This window comes from Prenolepis imparis, unplaced genomic scaffold (genome assembly GCF_030444845.1).
Source record: "Prenolepis imparis isolate NDT839.2.m4 unplaced genomic scaffold, iyPreImpa1.0 SCAF_94, whole genome shotgun sequence".
In the NCBI taxonomy this organism is placed as follows: domain Eukaryota; kingdom Metazoa; phylum Arthropoda; class Insecta; order Hymenoptera; family Formicidae; genus Prenolepis; species Prenolepis imparis.
In genome coordinates this window covers 79,715-100,138 of record NW_028141252.1, presented here as the reverse complement: position 1 = coordinate 100,138, position 20,424 = coordinate 79,715, and the positions used below count along the sequence as shown (strand labels likewise).

Below are 20,424 nucleotides of genomic sequence, written 5' to 3'. Positions count from 1 at the left end.
AAAATGATGACAGATGCTTGATAGATGACAATGTGCTGTAGATTTTAAAATTACGTCTACATGAGTTGTTTATGTATTGTAAACAATTATTAATAATAAATATAAATACTGCACTTGGCGCCCTTTTTTACATTTTTTTTAAAAAAAGGTAAATTTTTAAGGATTATATTTGTTCACACATGTATAATAATATTCATATAATTGTATATATACAGGATGTCCCAATTTTTAATTAGAACAGGCTAATATCTCGAAATGATAAGGTTTTTAAAAAAATGTTTTAGACAAAAGTTATAGGGTTTCAAGGGGTATAGATAAGATGGTGTTATTAGTTTGACTTTGCATAGTCGTTTGAAGGTCATATAAAGATCACCTTCAATTTTTTTAAATGAAACTTCCTATTTTTTATTACATATACTTGTAGCTTATCTCGTGAGCTTTCCAAAACATTATAATAAAACAATTTTTTTTTAATATTTTTCGAGTTACAGGAGCTTCAAAGTTACAGTATTTTGACAAAGAATACAACATATCTTATGAAACATTCAGTTTTCAGTAATCTTATCTTAATACTTTTATATAGAATAATTAGATAAATCCATTGGTGTACAGAAAACACATTACTTTTAAGAAAAAATATAAGACTGCATATTGCGAGTTTTATACTTTTTCTTAAAAGCAACTATGTTTTCTTTAAACCAATGAATTCGTCTTATTATTCTATGCATAAAAATATTAAGATAAGATTACCTAAAACTAAATAATTTATAAGATATTTTGTATTCTTCGTCAAAATATTATAACTTTCAAGCTCCTGTGTAATTCGAAAAATAGTCAATAAAAAATACTTTATTATAGTGTTTTGGAATGCTCTCAAAATAAGCTATACAATGAAAAGTAGGTTGTATGTTTTATTTAAAAAATTGAAGATGATTTTTACGTAATCTTCAAATGATTATGCAAGGTCACACCAATAACACCATCTTATATCGTTCTCAAAACCCTACAATTTTTATCTAAAACATTTTTTTTCTAAAACTCTGTTATTTCGAGATATTAGCTTGTTAAAATGAAACATCCTGTATATTGTACATTTATATTATAATATTATCTTTGGGTGTAGTTCTGAAAACTGACTACCTCCGATTTAGATAAAATTTTGTGAAAAGCTTCCTTTTAGCTTAAAATGGATGCCTGTAAAGGGAATTTTGGCGACTCCTACAAAAAAGTCATTTTTTAACAAAAAATAGTAAAAAATATGGATAAACTTCCGAATACGACCCACGCCCGATTGCCATAAATTTTTGTAGAAACACTGTAAATGATGTCAAATGATTGTCCTTAAGCGGATTTTCACCGATACAAACATTTAATGCTAAAAATATTAAAATAACTTTCTATATAAATTATTGTCGGTAATTATATAGAATACCCCTTTTCACATGGGTACACACACACACACACACGGGGGGGGGGGTGCAAGGGGGCCTTCGGCCCCCCTTCCGCACCCTCCCCGCCGGTAGCCAGGGTGGACCTCGCTTCACGTTGTAAAGTACACCGGGTGTCCCATTTTAAAGGACCCACTCAAATATCTCAGAAACACTGCGTTAAATCAAAAAATGTTTCCTACAAAAGTTGTAGGGTTTCGAGGGGGACATAACATAGTAATATTCATATGATTTGGGCGGCATCTCCAAGATCAAGTAAAGGTAAGAATAAATTTTTTAAATGGAAACCCATATTTTTTATTATAACATCTTTTTCTACTAATTAATTTGAACAACTTTTATCTGAAGCATTTTTTTATTTTCTTCAAAATTCACCTTCTCACCTTCAAATTCTCACCTTCACTTGACCTTGGAGATGCCGCCCAAGTTCAAATGAATATTACTATGTTATGTCCCCCTCGAAACCCCACAACTTTTGTAGGAAACATTTTTCGATTTAACGCAGTGTTTCTGACAATGAGATATTTGAGTGGGTCCTTTAAAATGGGACACCTGGGATGCCTAAACACAGTGAATTCCAATAGACAATCAAGAAAGATATATTCAAATAACATAACACATTTAATACCAAATATATATAAAGCGTCTTAAGATATACAATATACATATATAAAGAATCCTAAGAAATACAAAAATAGAATAACAGAACGAAAACATCAACAAGAAACAATTTATATTATTCTTTTTTTAGCCAGAATATACATCTTTAATGTCTTCAATTAATTTTTTTAATGGATCTAATTTATGTTTTTTCACATCTCGCCTCCACAGAAACTCACACAAATGATCAGCCATATTGTCTTTCGTAATTTGTAAATCGTAAATAGACAATAATTTATACAGAACATTATTTTAATATTTTTAGCATTAAATGTTTGTATCGGTGAAAATCCACTTAAGGACATTCATTTGACATCATTTACAATGTTTCTACAAAAATTCATAGCAATCGGGTGTGGGTCGTATTCGGAAGTCCACCCAAAAATATAATAAGGTAAATAGGAGAGAGAGATTGTCTTGACCTTGACAAAATATGTTAAGGTTAGGTTACTCTTCTGAATATACTCCGAAAAGTTTTAAGTTTTGTTTATGGTTTATTAAATTGTTATTAACAATTAAATCACCTTTCCACGCGAAGCGAGGTTCCACCCAGACCTATGTGTCTAGTTTTTTGGTAGTGGGGCCCCCCGCAGGGGGGCGGAACCCACTGTGTCCACGCATACACTTTTCCACGCGAAGCGAGGTTCCACATGGGTTTGCAACTTTCCACGCGAAGCGAGGTTAAACCCAAACCTATGTGTCTAGTTTTTTGGTAGTGGAGCCCCCCGCAGGGGGGCGGAACCCACTGTGTCCACGCATACACTTTTGCACGTGAAGCGAGGTTCCACATGGGTTTGCAACTTTCGAAGCAAAACAAGGTCCACCCTCATCACTCTCTGCTTTCAGCGCGAAATGAGGTCTATATTTGCGAAATTCGACATGGGTTTGCAACTTTTCACGCAAAGCGAGATTCATCCCCATCGCCCCCTGCTTTCAGCGCGAAACGTGATCTATATTTGTTCACACGTGTACTTTACAAGATAAAGCAAAGTTCTGATTCATCCCTGGGACATAGGTTTGAGTTAGATTATATTTTTTGTTAAAAAATGACTTTTTTTATAGGAGTCGCCAAAATTCCCTTTACAGGCATCCATTTTAAGCTAACAGGAAACTTTTCACAAAATTTTATCGAAATCGGAGGCAGTCGGTTTTCGGACTTTATTCTTATCTTTAGTATTATTAAATTTAAGAATTATATTTTATATTAATATATTAATAATATATTAATTATTTTATATAAATATAATATATTAATATATTTATTCAACATATTTACCTTGAATTTGCTTTGAATTATTTTTTGACAATATTATACGACTTATAAGTAATACCAGATGTTTGTCCAATAAGAATACTTATGTAGTCCAACTTGTGCACAAGATGTGATCAATTACTGCAAATATTAAAATCAATTTTTTAAATACACGTTTAATATATTTATTACTTAATTTTATAAATTTAATTATATATATATATGTATCGTCACGTCAGCTGACCAACAAAACTCGTCGTAGATTCAAGACAGTCAATCAAAAACATCAAAAATTAATTGTGATAAGGACGTATTCTTCTCGCTCATATGCGTTACACACGTTAACTTAGAAATCGTTCTTTTACAATATACTTTTATTGGAACTGTATACGTTCACATCACCAAAATGAGTCAACATTAGATGCACAAATATTCATATGTGTTATTTTGTTGTTATGGAAACTTTATTGCTATGAGACTTCTGTAAAAAAAGAATGACGAATTTCTTATTAAATATTATACAGACGAACTTCATGCACTACGCACGCACTTTTCACATCAATAGAAGATTTCTATTTATTCTTTTTTATCTTTCCTTATCTTGTAGTAAAACTAAGAAACATATATATGTATATACATATATCACATCCGTTTATTAAAAAATTTTTTGGTTTTACATGTAAAATAAGGAATAGTAAAAAATAAAAAAAAATAAAAAGGTAAATAATAAAAAAACTAAAATGTTCCAATAATGTAGAAAACGTGTGTGTGTGTGTGTGTGTGTGTATACAGGGTGTTCAAAAAAGACCGGAACCCCTGAATAATTCAGAATAATCGAATTCTAGGAAGAAAACACTCCAGACAAAAGTTGTAGGGTTAAAGAAAAGGAACTTGATGGTGACCTAGAACTTGACCTTGAGATCAAGTTTAGAGGTCATTCGAAGGTCAACTGGAATTTTTGAAATAGAAACCCCCATTTTTTACCCCGGATTCGGAAAGAGCGGGAAATTTTACGTTCAGAAAGGTACTTAAGTCATGGGTTAAGATGACTTTAAGGGTCAAATTGTATAGGACAGAAGAATCTATCAATAACTAACTTTAATCATGTTCTAGGGGGGAAAACACCCCAGACAAAAGTTGTAGGGTTAAAAAAGGGACTTGATGTTTATTTTGAACTTGACCTTGAGATCAAGTTTAGAGGTCATTTGAAGGTCAACTCGAATTTTTAAAATGGGAACTCCTATTTTTCGTTTAAGCGCGAGCGTACACCCACTGCTCGTAGGTGATGTGCTCGGTCCTAAAACGGACTGTATCTTGAAAACTAAACGCTTGCCCATCTTGATCCTGGACTCGTTTTAAAGGGGAAGATTTCTACTTTTTTTAAAGATTTTTTTGAAGGAAATCGAAGATGTCTAAATTTGAGAAAAAATTGATTTCTATTTTGTTTTTTGAAAATCTTAAATAAATTTTTACTTCCTCAAAAAACTGATTTTACAAAATTAAAGTATGTAAAAAAACCTTTTAAAACCACATCTTATTTTATAAATCGTAGTCTACTGAAATTTATCAGCGTTTGAAGTTGGACGCGACGGCCCAAATGATAAAAATTCAAATCCCTGTTAATAAAGAGCCCGTTGGGCGTGGGCCAAAAGATTTGAGCAACAATTTTACTTTTGATAAAACTACAATTTCTGCAAATTTTGCGCCACAAAATTATTGAAGCAACATTTTGTAACATTTCTGCAATGTTGCAATTTTGCAAAGAAATATTTTTGCAATATTTTTGTATTGTTCGATAATCTCTTTTTGTTATATGTACGAACTCTGCTGAATGATAAGTAGATAATATGTATTGTAATGATAAGTCGATAACAGACATGTATTCTTCTCGCTTATCTTGCCATTTGATTACAAGTAATTTGTTTGTAGAGCGGAAATATATTTCACCCTTTCTTAATTTTTCTTCCAATTTTGGCATATATTTCCGTCGTTGTTTTACTATACCTCAAGCATTTGTATTATTTTTATGAAGCAAATTAAACAATGTCGGACTAGTATACCAATTATCAACAAATAACATATGCCCTTTGCCTAAATATGACTCTAATAATGTAAGTACAATTTTGCCTGATATTCCAAGTGCTTTTTTATTTGATACATTAAAATTACATTAGAATTACATTAGAATTATAGCCTGTATAAATAATAAAAGCTTGAATATGTCCACTTTTACAATCGTACAAAACGAAAGATTTTATGCCGAATCTGTTTAGACGGAATATATACTGCTTAAAACTTAATCTTCCTTTAAATAACAATAAACTTTCATCTATACATAAATTACGAAATGGAAACAAATAATTTTTAAAAGATGCGCGGAGTTTATTAACAACTTCATGTATTTTTATCAATCGATCAGAACTAACTGTTGTAATGTCATTAAAGTGTAACATTTTTAATAAAAAAAACATATATCTGTCTCGAAACATAATCTGATTAAAAATATCTGTACGCAATCTATCTTTTGACTAGAATTCTGTATAATGTGATTTTTTTACTCGCGACATCAGTAATTTAATGGAAAAAAAACAGAAAATTTTATTTACTGTAGTTTCTTTTTCATAACTATTTGAGAAAAAACGTATGTTATTATTCATTGCATAGTGACAGTAAATATTTGCTTTTACTGCAATAAATGCGACTAATTCTTCAGAAAAAAAAAAATTGAAAATAATCTAACGCAGTGGAAAACCAATAAAGATAAGATTTTATGCCAGAACCATTCATATCAAATTTGAATATTCTTAATTTGTATGTGATCTATTCATTTCCTCACATTCTGTTTCTTCTAAATTATCGACTTCGTTTTCCGATTCCGATGAATTCAATATTCGCCTTCGTACTTTATGTAAATTTTTTCTATTATTTAATGCAAGATGCGAACATTCTCTATCAACATCTCCCTATTTAACCATCTAACTATTTTTGATTATGTATCGCTTAATAATTTTTCTTTTATTACACTTAGTATAACCATATTAGGACGAACAAGTCTACAAAATTAAAAGAAATAAAATAATTAAAAATAATAACACTACTAATACAACTACAAACTCAAAAGCAATAATATATACCTGATAATGATACGTCGACAAACAAATAATTATTTTCTTCAAAGATTTTATCAATATACTATTAAGAAATGGAAGTATATCTTAATTGTGAACTCTTGGCGATCATACTTAATACTGTCGTTGAATATTTTTTTTTTTTTTTGATAAAACAAATGCAGACAAATAAAACATGAAAATATTTCTATGACAAAATATAATTTTAAAAAAATTATAAGCGATACAAATCAGAAATGGAAAAAGATATTGATAGAGAACTTTTTCATCTTGCATATTAAGTAATATAATAAGGGTGGAGTTCCGAATAGGTGAACCCTCCGATTTTTTTGAAACTACACTATTTTTTGTATTTTTGAACGCTGATTACGAATATGATAATGAAAATTTGCGACAAGGTCATTTTCAAGGTCAAAACAAAAAAACTGAAAAAATATAACTTTTTAGATATTATTTCGATAAATATTGATGTAAGAAAAAAATGTTTCAAATAAAAGTTGTAGTTCTTATAAAAATACATCATTTATGTTCTATACATTTTTTGCGTAAAACTGAAAGTTTTCGAGAAAATCGATGTTAAAGACTAAAAACGGCGGGTGAAGTTCCGAAAAGTGCTCACCTCTGATTTTTTTGAAACTCAGTATTCTTACGTATTTTGATACACTGATTACGAATATCATAGTGAAAATTGGCGCATCTCTCATTTTCATAGTGAAAATCATGAAAAACCCATAAAAATTTTAAATCTTACAGAGAAAAACATTTTATGTCCTATTAATTTTTACCGTACGAGTGATAGTTTTCAACAAAAACGATGGAATCTAAATCTTATATCTGTTCTCCCATCTAAGCATGTACTTTGCAGTACATATACGATTCCACATGGGTTTACAACTTTCCACGTAGAGCGAGGTTCCACGCAAACCTATTTGTCTAGTTTTTCGGTAGTGGAGCCCCCCGCAGGGGGGCGGAACCCATTGTTTCCACGCATACACTTTTCCACGCGAAGCGAGGTTCCACATGGGTTTGCAACTTTCCACGCAGAGCGAGATTCCACGCAAACCTATTTGTCTAGTTTTTCGGTAGTGGAGCCCCCCGCAGGGGGGCGGAACCCACTGTTTCCACGCATACACTTTTCCACGCGAAGCGAGGTTCCACATGGGTTTGCAACTTTCCACGCAGAGCGAGGTTCCACGCAAACCTATTTGTCTAGTTTTTCGGTAGTGGAGCCCCCCGCAGGGGGGGCGGAACCCACTGTTTCCATGCATACACTTTTCCACGCGAAGTATTAAAAAATATTAAAAATATAAAAAAATTATAAAAAAATATAAAAATTATAAAAAGAAAAAAATGGAGTCAGTTCTTCGTCACGTCCTTGTCGTTGACTCCGGGTTTGGCTGAGAACGAAGAATATATTGATGTTTGAGAGGGTTTTTTTTATCTAATTTTTTTCGAAAACTATCAGTTTTACGCAAAAAATTTATACAACATAAATGATGTATTTTTATAAGAACTGCAACTTTTATTTGAAACATTTTTTTGTTACATCAATATTTATTGAAATAATGTCTAAAAAGTTATATTTTTTCAGTTTTTTTGTTTTGACCTTGAAAATGACCTTGTCGCAAATTTTCATTATCATATTCGTAATCAGCGTTCAAAAATACAAAAAATAGTGTAGTTTCAAAAAAATCGGAGGGTTCACCTATTCGGAACTTTATCCAAAATTTACGTAAAGTTTCCAATAATAAGATATTTAGCGACATTATATATAAAAAAAACAGAAGCCACTTTAGTGACGTTTTGTCCCAAACAATCGTTTAGAGGGAAGTCATTGTAGTGACATCTTGACCCAAAACATTGTTTAGAGGAAACCCACTAGTGGCGCGTCGTATTCAAAGGTTTAATATCTTATTCCATATACACTTACATTCAAATAATCTTGACAACATTATAACTTTGATTTTGTTAGCTTATATTCATGTCGTAGAGTTGAAACCATTTTTATCGTGTTTTGTCTTAAGGAACATCCACGAAAATTTGTTCATGTATATTTTTATGATTTTTTTTGCAGAATGGAATAAAACAAGAACAACATCCTTTCAATTGCTTTAAACTACCATTTTTTTGCGTTCATATTATTTATGAACAGATACACAAAATTTTAAAAATTGTAAGCTGTATTTTATCATATAAAATCGGTTTCAACTTTGCGTCGTGATAATATCTTCGGTTAACTTTGGACATTTCCGGAACATTATCGAACATTTTGAATATTCATTTATAAAACTTCAATTAATAATAAACTCAAGTTTTTTTTAAGAGTAACCAATAAATTACAATAAAATTTATATACAAACTATCAAATTATGTTTATAAAAAAAGTTTTTTTACTTACTCTAGGCGCAAAGATTATTGGCAGAACTTGCGGGAAGTAAAATTAAATTATTTGCGCGGCTATAGAAAATCACAGTGCAATAAAATTAATTAAAAAACTTCATCGCAGAATCAAATATATTAGCAAATTATACTGAATGATGTTCATGATTTCTGTACGATTTTGGTAACTTTTATGTATATACTGTCAGTACTCGATAAATATTATTTATCAGAATATCAAGTTATTTTATGTTAATATTGATAAAATTTTGGTGTACAGAGATAATATATATTATAGTTAATAATTTTAGCATGTCTCTGAAGAATTCTCAAGTGAGAAGAAAATAATTCTAAAATATCATTCAAATTCTTATCAGAAAATAAGATAAAAGAAGAAATAATATTATGCTATTAAACAATTAGCATAATTGTATTGTTATAATATTAATTTGTAATATATTTTATATCCTCTTAAATTGACTACGATAATGACAAAGAACATTTGTATATAAGCAATGGGAAAGATTTATTAATATATAGAAAAAAGTAAAATGTGCTTTAAATATAAAATCATTATAAAATTTTTTAGAAGTAAATAGAAATTAGTACGGTTTTGTTTCAAATGTATAAATTAAATAAAATCTGTCTAATAAAATCTCTCTTGAGAATACTATTGATTTTTCGATAATGTTCTATTTTAATATGTGTCGAATGTAATTGGAAGAATTAATATACGTAAAAATGAAATATAGCGTTTTGTTTGAATTAAATAAAAGTAGCTTTTCAAATTTTGAAAGTTTACCTTAAAAAAATAATTCTATTAATAAAGTGTTCCAATCAAAACATATTTTAGAGATATTATTTGAGATAATTATATAGGATATTATTGCTCCTTATATTATAAAATATAAAAGATAAATAATTAAATATATCATCTGTGTGTATTTCAATATTTTGTACAAAAATATTTTTTTAAAAATATTTTAAGTTTAATTTATTTTTCATTGCATGTCTTTTTTATGGTCTCCATAAATCTTTTTAAATTATAACTCTTATCTGTACAATAATTACAGTAATTGTAAGTAAGTTTCTGAAAAGAAGAGAAAATAAATTATCAAAAATTTATTTTAAACTATTTGGAAAAAATATATATTATGTTTGTTTATTATTTTTTGGATGCTTTTTATATTATTTTTCTTTAAAGTACAATTTTTATTTAAATTATTTTTTTGTACCAACTTATATTCTTCAAATCCTTCAGCTTTTTTATCATTAATTGTTAATTTTTCTACTTTGAGAACAGCTCTATACAAAAATTCATCGATTAACATAAAAATTAAATTGTTGATTCACCAAAGCTATTTGTGAGTTAAATTTAATATTAGTAATTAAGCAGATTTGTTGGACAGAAAGTTATATATGATATTTGTTCGACAGAAAGTTATATATGAAAGCAATTGTGTCAGTATGCTCATGGAACAAACTCTTTTATTATCAAATTTAATCATAGCAGCAAGTTATTTTGTGTAGTAAATTAATAATATAGAAAAATAATTTGAGTTCGAAAAATATAATTTAATAATTTTAATAAAAATAAAGCAATTATAATGATTGCTATATTGGAGATATAATAGATTTTTTTTATTCACTCTTTTTACCCCAAAATTGCTTTTTATGGTAATTAATTTAATTTTTAATTTTTAATGATAACTCTGTTAATTGTTATTAATAAATATGTTGTAAAGAAATTTGCTTTAAATTAATAACATTTATAATTTCAAATTTATTAATTTGATTTATTAATCAGGAAAGTTATTTTTTCAGTAAATAAACATAAACGATTCTTTAATTGATTACAATTTATTGTACATGCATATATGGGCATTCCGATATAAACTGTCAGTAGTGAAAATTTATAGTTTACGTTACGTATATTATAGATAGATTTTTCATACTGACAATGAGTACTGACAATGAGTGTAATTCCTGTAATGTTTTAACATGCGAAAAAATCCGTGGACAAGCAAAGCGTTTTGCGCGTAGCAAATGTTAACAAATCATGTTCGTATGTAATTATATTACATATAAAATTCGCCTTAAAATCCCCTAATATCACACACTTTACGATCTATTTATCGCATGTTTAAAGCTTTTCATCGGCATGTGATATTCGTTAATTCTTCCTCTTTTCCTTAAAATGCATTTTAATTTTTTGAAAAGAATCTATCATAATGTTTTTTATAAGTAAAATTGATTTTATGGGAAATATTATTTTAAATTACAATTTCAAATTGCAAATATTTCAAATTACAAATATTATTATAAAATTATAAAATGCTTTAGAAATTGAATATTTTCTATGTCTTGGCTAGTTGTTGGTTAATTTTAGTTTTGATTTTTACATTTTTTGGGGGTACATTATTTTTTACGGGAAATTCTTTTTAAAAATTATTTTAGGTATAAAATAGATACATATACATACATGTAATATAAATGGTATAAATGGTAGAAAAGGTATAAATGGTATAAATGATATAAAAGATATAAAAAGGCAAATCCTTAATTTTTAACATTTGATATAATATTGTCGTAATTTTGCTTTCTTTTCATATAAAGGATATATAGTATATTGCTCGAAATAATCATAATCTTCGTCAGTAACCTGTTACTGATAAACACATTGCCTTGTGTTGATCCTCCAATGTAGCTTCTTTATCACTAGAACAACACGCGCGCGCGCAATTCTTCGGTTTTATGTTAAAAAAAATATATATTTTTGAAAAATAATGTAAAGTTTGTTTAAACTCGATTAATATTTTTTCACTGTAATTAGCTGTTAAAGCGTTAATTTCAACAATTTTGCTAATTAAATTTTAAAATAGTACACACATATGTATATACATAATTTGAATATTTTATTTTCAGATCAATGTGTACTGTGTACTACAACTCTGCTATTGTACGTATCGGTGAGTAAGAAATTGTTTATTTTATAACATTTCTATAGCGGTAATGGGAATGTATATAATATGTTGAAAATATTAAAATAATAATATGTTTCAAATAATATGTTATAATATCTTATTCGCGATTAATATTTTTTGACAAAAATCAACTGATAATTGTCAAAAATATTAATCGAATTTAAAATATTATAACATCCCTTTCTAAAAAAGGCATGTTTAGTCGATTCTCGCAAGTATTGTTGCATCTTTTCCGCGGTACTGATTGACTGTTTCGATTTGCATTGTGCGTTACATTCGTAACATCGAGAGGCTGTCACCGTGAGGGTTAGTAATTTAACAGTTTGTTCAAAATAAAATAAAATAAAATAATATGTTTGAAATAATATGTTATAATACTTTATCCGCGATTAATATTTTTTGACAGAAATCAGCTGATAACTGTCAAAAATATTAATTGAGTTTAAAGTATTATAACCTATTATTTAAAACTAATATTATTTTATTTGATTTAATTTTAAACAAATTGTCAAACTGCTAATTCTCGCGAACAGCCTCTCGATGCTACGAATATAACGCACAACGCGAATCTTGACAGCCAATGAGCATCGCGGAAAAGTGACAACAATAAACTTCGAGATATTCGAGCAATCGACTTTACATATCTTTTTTAAAAAAGGATTTTTCCTCTTTTTTTATCAAATTATTTAATAATTGAGGTTCATCTGCTACTATCGCTTCCGTATTATTTTCTGTTTCTTCCAATTGGAAATTTAAATTTTTTAAATTTTGCTAAACATAATTTATTATGATCATTTGGCAATGTAATATATAAAATAGAATAAATCATTGTTGTGCTTTAATTACGTTAAAACGGCAAATACTTTTTTAACATTAATTGTCCCTTCGCAAATAATTTTTGATTTTGTCGAAATACCTCTAACTAATACACATAATTTATAATTATTATTTAATGGATCAATATAAGATATAATTTATTCAATATTTCCTGTAACAAAAGTGGTAAATGAAATATTCTACCTGTAACTTTTTTTACCTTTAACCATTTGTTTTCGAGGCAACTTCTTATTAATAACAGTTCTTATTTTAAGAACAGTTTCATACGTTTTAACTCTCAGTATAAAAATTTTTTTAATGTATTAAGAGATAATATTACTTCGTGCACTTCATCTAAGAAGATTATTTAAGATGCAATATATAGAAATTAAGCCCTTTCAAAAGTTGCTTACACAATAATTACATATATATTACGCATTAACTTTTTATTGTTGTACATACGTTATGAAATCTCTTCAAATTTGAATGTCTATTTGTGCTCTTGAAGACTACCCAGATAGCAAGTTGATAACAGAAAGAATTCTTAATGTTCTCTCATTCAAGATTTGGACATCCAAAAATTGCTTTAGAAAGACAACATAATGAGCTCAGAAAGAGCTCTTATGCGTCGTATTTAGAGAAGAAAAAGACTTCTTCTGATAGACATCAAAAAGATTACTTTTTTTAGAGATCTTATAATAGAAATCAAAAAGATATCTTAAACTAGATATATTTAGGAGTTCATGTTTAGGAACTCAATAAGACTTATATTCTAAGAGTGACTTCAACCAAACTCTGATTAACTTAATCGACGATTAAACTTATATCTTTGTCTCTTTTCAGATGCGTTCTTAAAAAAAGACAAAGATATATAGTTTAATCATCGATTGAACTATATATTTGTCTCTTTTTAAGAACGCATCTAAAAAGAGACAAAGATGTAAAATCGTCGATTAAGTTAATCAGAGTTTGGTTGAAGTCATCCTAAGATATTCAAAATACTAAGAAAACACTAAGCCTTTGGTGATATATTTAGCAAGTTCTCCAAAGGGAGTTTTTGACAATAAAGGACGATTGATTTTTCTTCATATTATATTGATGATCTTTCACATTGTCATTCATATCTTTTTCTTTGGAGAGCTTATTTTGCTAATAAATATTTCACCAGAAACTTCGTGTTTATTTAGTGTTTAGATTAAATCGAATTAATAAGCTTTAATAACTTTATCTTAAAATATTCAAAATTTTTATTCATATATGCTTATTCAGGTGTGTGTCATTATTTTAATATTAAATTATAAAATAAAAAATGTGACCCTTTTAAAATTATTTATTTATATTTCAAAACATACTTATATTTTATGATATAAAATACTTATGACTAACTAAACTTTAACTAAACTTACTTGCTTGAATTAAACTGACTTTAACTAAACTTACTTGAACTTTGGACGGTTTAATTATATTTAACATTTTTAATGTATATATATATATATATGTATATATATATATATATATATATATTTATAGATTAATATACTATAGGATAAAAAAATCGTGAATAAAACTTTATAATAGAAATAAAATAAACCATTATTATGAAAAAGCAAAATAAACTATTATGAAATAAACAATAAACTATTAAAATAAAATATCAAATAAAAGAAACAAATTTTATGCAAAAATTTTAAAATTATGTTTGAGTGTACTTTTTTTCTAAATATCGTACTCGATCGCTTGCATGTTGTAACCATTTTTGAATAGTATCTTGTACATCAAAGATTGTACAATTACGCCCAGAATTGATCATAGTCTCTGAAATTAAAAGTTATATAGTTAGGAAATAAGTATACTGCAATATAAAAATATTCATACTACTTCATGATTGGCAATTTTTATAAGAACCATCAGGGAATTTGTTATTTATGAACGAAAGATGTTACATTTATATATTGTTGAATATGGGCTTGTGTAATAGTTTTAATTTTAAACTAAATACTTTTGAACAAAGTCAAAATTTATAAAAATGAAAAAAGTTACAATAAAAACAAAATTATAAAATAAATTTTTTGATGTAAAAACTGTAATGATAATGTTTAAAAATAGTAATTACTGTTACCATTTCCATATTAATAAAACAACTGTGGTTATTATTTTACAACATAAATTATTACATCACTAATTTTTTGTTATTAATACTAATTTTATTTTTATTACTTTTATTACTAAAATAAAATGATAATAATAATAATAATAATAATAATAATAGTGATTCGAAGGAATATAAAAAAGTTATGTGATATTATGAAGATAAAAATCATGTCCTATTATTATGTCTATGAACTTCATATCTTTTACTTTGATAGTTTTTTTCTGTCTTGTCCATGATAATTTGCATGACAATTCATCAGTTAATATTAATGTCAAAGCTTGTCGAACATGTTTTTTAACATCTTTACCGCCAATATTTTTAATTATTTTTTTCTGAAAAATAATATAATATGTTAGTATTGTTATATAATCAAAAACAGTTAAAATTACAGACCTTAAATTAAATTAATATTGTTAGTTAAATTGTAATAAAAAAGCTTTTATGTTTATAAGATTAAAATGAAAAATAACACAAATTAGATATTTCTTATGCGGATAAATAAATAGATTATTAGATAGATAGATAGACAGATAATAACGTAATTAGAAATTATTCATAATTATGAGCATTTTTATTATGTTTTTATATTATAAAATAAAAATCTCTCTCTCAAGCTTTTAAAAAATTTAGAAAGTGTAATACATAAAATACTTACATATTGCACGAGCTATTGCATCTTCCTTTAATAATTTATTAAAATTTTCTAATTCTTGAACTGTAACGATCGGAAACTGTGGCAATATATTTTCATTATTTCGCTGGGGTTCATTACCATAAAAATCTACTAAATGCATGTCAAGTGTGTTTATCTCGTGCAAAATAACTTGAAGATTATGACGGCATGCTTCTGCAAATAGAAACGTAGTGTTAGTCAATTGACTTGCATAAATTATATTTCAATCAAATTCATACAACTCAATTAAATTCAAACAATTTTTCCTTCTCTCGAAAAGTTAACAAAAAATTGAATAAAAAAAGGATTTAATCAGTATAGCAAACTTATTTGCTTGTATACTTACTACAACAATGTGTATGATGTTGATGCGTAAAGGATTCATTTGTGTCATCATTAATAACTGTATTGTCAGGAGATATTGTCAGGAGATGTGGTAACGTCTCAAAAGTTTTATCTAGATAAGTTTCCTCTTCAAGTTTATAATAAAAGAACATATATTATTGTTCCCACATACAGTTGAGATTTCCAGTAAAACAGTCTCTTCTTGATAAAATATTATCCAGTCCTATATGTCCTATATGTATGTGTAAAAACATTATATATATTTTATTATGGATATTTTGTATGTCATTCAAATTTATTTGTCGATACTATAAAAAAATAATTATTATAATAAATATATATTTAAAAGATTATAAAGGTTATGTTAGTTGTGGATTTGGTTATGTTAAACATTTATATTCATTACTTTAATTACAGCTGTATTTTTTGTATTTATCTTTTGTAGCATTTATTGCTTAATTAATATTTATATCATAAACCTTACCTAAATCATACATCAATCTACAACACGATGTATTCTTCTAGAAGCACAAAGAAACCACGCCGAAGCACACTGAAGCACATTGTAACACACTATATATGTATCTTAATATAATGCGCAAACGCGCGAACAAATCTAAAAGACATCAGATACAAGAACACGTTCTGTTGTCTTGATTAAGAAATCTATTTGATTAACTGAAAAAAGATTTCTTACTGATCTCGTAAAATTAATTTCTTACACAAGATATCTTAAAGAAATCTTATAATAGACTTCTTAAAATTGAAATCTATTAGATATCATATGAAGAGCTCGAAAAGCAATCTTTAATAAGATTTCTAATTGAGGTCTTTCTGACATTCGTGCTATCTGGGTATTGACTTTAGAAATATCTTTTTTATAACAATCTTTCGCATGATTCGCAAATATGTTGTAGTGTGTTTACTGAGCGTTTAGTCGAGACTTTAAATGCTTTATGATGTTTAGAAATAATATCATTATTACTCAAAATTGTATTGGTCTGTTGATATTTACATATATCTGCTTTTTCTTGTGCAGAAGTCACAATTTTATTTATTGTGTTTATGTCAGCATGAATTAATGCTTTGTCTAAATATTCAGTTTTTCGATAATAAAACTGTAAGTTGATAAATTAAACGCTTCATATATCTTACTTTTGGAAAATGAGGCGATATAATAATTGAATTGAAACATACCTTTGCAAAATGTTAAATCTATATGACAGCTACGCATATGATCCAATTTCGCATTTGAAGTTTTTATAGTATATGTATGAATACTTTGCACACATCAATTTTGGTGCATTCTTTAAAGTACATCTATTTACAGTTTCGAGGAACTTCTGATAATGGTCAATTAAAAGCAAATCGTAAATTTTACAATTGAAGTATTACGACCAAGATTTTATGGATCTATCTGTTATTAATGATAATTTATTTACTACTTTTCCTTCTGTATTCATTACCAAAGGTTCAAATGAAGTTGCATTATGATGATATGTAGACTCAAAAAAATAATTTTCAGATGAGGCTGTACGTCTAAATTCGCCACATAATGCAGTTAATTTGTCTTTAATTGTAGAACATTCTGCGACAAGAGTTAAGCTTCTGCTTTCTTCTAATTAAAGTTAATTTTGTATATATTGCGAATATAACTGATTCTAATACATATGTACCAACATACAATATTTTCGTTACGGCTTTTAATTATTTCTCAATATGATCTCTAATATTGAGTTTATTTAATGATACTTTTAAGTATTTCTAAAGAATTATGAATTTTTATAGAATTTCTCGACCAGAATTAGAATTATATTTGTGGATTTTTTTTTCTCTTTTTATAAATAAATCTTCTAATAGTATAATATTTAAATTGCGGATGTATTCCACGCAAAATAGCCCGCAATTGTTAGTCGTTCCTTCCTGTTCCTTCCAAGGACATCCGGACAAAATATATCTTTACATGATGGCTCATGGTATTTCAATGCCTCAGAAATTTTTTGTGCTCTTTTCAAAGTACCTTTTTTTAATGAATTTAAAATTACTATTAAATAATTTCACTGCAGTACTCCGTTAAAATATCTTTTTTTGAAATTATTAAATAATAATGTGTGTATATACAAGTAGATTAACTATAAGAAAGATTTTTCAAAAAAGTTACTATTTCGAGCTGTTGAAGCGGTATACCTGATAATGATGCAGAGTCCGTATTATACATTTTGAGATTTGCATTGGAAATCATTTTTGTGAAAAAGGAAAGAGATGTAATGATATCTATAGAAATATATATATTCTCGATTTTGGAAGATTTCTCGATATTCTATTTGACCAAAAGAACTCATTAATTTAACTATCCTCGGCTGGTTGTCTACGTCATCAAAAAAAGGATCTGATTCGTTATATCTTAACGAAGGCAAAAGTATCGGCAAAATATGACAGATTCTCACCCGTTTCTAGTGAATCATGTCCCTCTGATTATAAGTCCCAATATTCCTATGGTACGCACAATGCATATACACACATTTTTTTAATTTGCATATATGTAAAATATAAATCAAGAATATATATACAATTTAGGAAAAAGATTTTAAAAAATTTTTTAAATTAATTAAAAGATCAATTTAAAAAAAGATTAATTAAATTTAAATAAAAGAAGATTAGGATTTTGTTATAACTTCCTCGAATAGTGCTTTTGCAATAATTGATACTTTAAAATATGCATATTTCACATTTTCTAATGTTGCATTGAATTTAAAAAAATGTTTGAATTTTAGTTTTTCAGGAGAGAAAGAGAAAGATTGCACAAGCTTCTACATATTCCCCTTTGAGGCCTAATATTGTCCCTATGGATATATTGCATATATGTAGAATATAAATCAAAAATATAAATTTAAGAAAAAGATTAATTAAATATAAATAAAAGAAGTTTAGATTTTGGTTATACCTTTCCTAAATAGTTTCGCATTGGTTGATGCACAAAACTGCATCGTAGGCTTCTGTTTTAATCAATATCTAGAAGTTTCGCCGTGTCACCGCTGGGATTTCCGCTGCAAAAGTCGCCATTCTCTTCGGTCCGGCCAAGGTCTATCGCTCCGATCGACAACTGATTATTTCGGCAGTTCAAGTTTGACAGTTGATCCAAGTAGGGATTTAATTTCTCGCTGTAATCCTTGTTCCTCATTATCCGTTCGGCGGTTTTATTTTAGTCCACCGTGGGAGTTACTATGTTGTTGAGCATACGGAGAAATTTTTAAAACAACACATACAATTTTATTGCATAATAGCCATTCTGCTCTGGTATTATTAATTTTTTGAAAATTTGTTTTCCACGTATTATTATTTAAAGTAGAAATTTCTTTGTACTCATGGTTCAAATGTGTTTTTAAATAAATAAATCTTTAATTAATTTAAAATTAGTGTAACATAATGTTCCATTATCATCAATTGGAATATAAAATTCCTACATCCAGGAATAATAACTTTTTTCGTGCAGTTCAGTACAATGGCGCTACAACTCCGAAACAAGCCTCATGAAGTTTAGCCCTCCACACATCTCACAATCAGTGCATCGGCTCCAACTCGACACGCGCAGCAAAGATTTCGCATCTGCAATCTACTATCTCACTCTCGATCTTTCTCTTGTGCGATTATTGTATATATTGAAGTCGAGACGTTTCCAAAACGCTGTAATAAAATATTTTTTTATTAAGTACTTTTTGAATTATAAAACTTGAAAGTTACAGTACCGCCGACATTCGCATTACCCAAGATGTATCACGTGGAGGTTGCCCAGTCGGATTTACATCTCGTGTATGTATGTGTGCGTGTGCGTGTGTGTGCGCGCGCGCGTATGCATGTGTGTATGTGTCAGCACAGCCAGAGATAAGGATCCCGAAATTCGTCAGTCCCCCGGTATTTTACGACTCCAAACCCTCTCTGTGCGCACGAGTGTGTGTGTGTGTGTATGTGTGTGTTAGATGTAATTAAAGAATTAATGTATTAGGTGTTCAAATTGATGTCTGTTTACTGCTTGACAGTGTGCCAAACAGATGTAGATACTTTGCACTCTTTGCAGTACATTTTCTAGCATTTCCTGTCCAATTAAATTCGAAACGTCTAATATTCTGGCTCGTAATTCATCAATGTTGGAAGGTTTTGTTTCGTATATCTTGCTCTTCAAATATCCCCAATAAAAATAATCTAGTGGGGTTAGGTCTGGTGATCTAGGTAGCCACTTGATTGTACCTCTTCTACCAATTCATTTATTAGAAAATGTTTCATTCAGAAAATCACGAGTCATTACGGCAAAGTGAGCTGGAGCCCCATCCTGCTGGAACCAAACATGTTCAAAAGCAATTCCTGTAATGTTTTGGACATACGTGGCACGACTTCGGTTTTTAATAGGTGTACGTAATTGTGTGCATTTATATTCCCTTCAATAAAAACGGCCCTACAATATGTATGATGACCTATTATCTCAGCCCAAACATTTAGTTTCTGGGAATATTGAGTGTGATAATCCCTCATCTATTGAGGATTATAGTTAGCCCAATATTAAATTTTGACGATTGACAGATCCATTTAACT

General features: G+C 28.2%; 1 long non-coding RNA gene across 6 annotated transcripts in view; it reads left to right on the top strand.

Moving 5' to 3' along the window:
- The window catches only part of LOC145947514 (uncharacterized), a 107,475-nt gene that overhangs the window by 14,985 nt on the left and 72,066 nt on the right, over positions 1 to 20,424 (top strand). For 4 of the 6 annotated variants that reach the window (XR_014427184.1, XR_014427185.1, XR_014427188.1 and 1 more), the window contains exon 4: positions 11,793 to 11,836. This is a non-coding gene — a long non-coding RNA (uncharacterized LOC145947514). Of the gene's footprint in view, positions 1 to 11,792; positions 11,839 to 18,611; positions 18,728 to 20,424 lie in introns of those variants that run through there. The other 2 variants (XR_014427183.1, XR_014427186.1) reach the window with 2 other exon arrangements.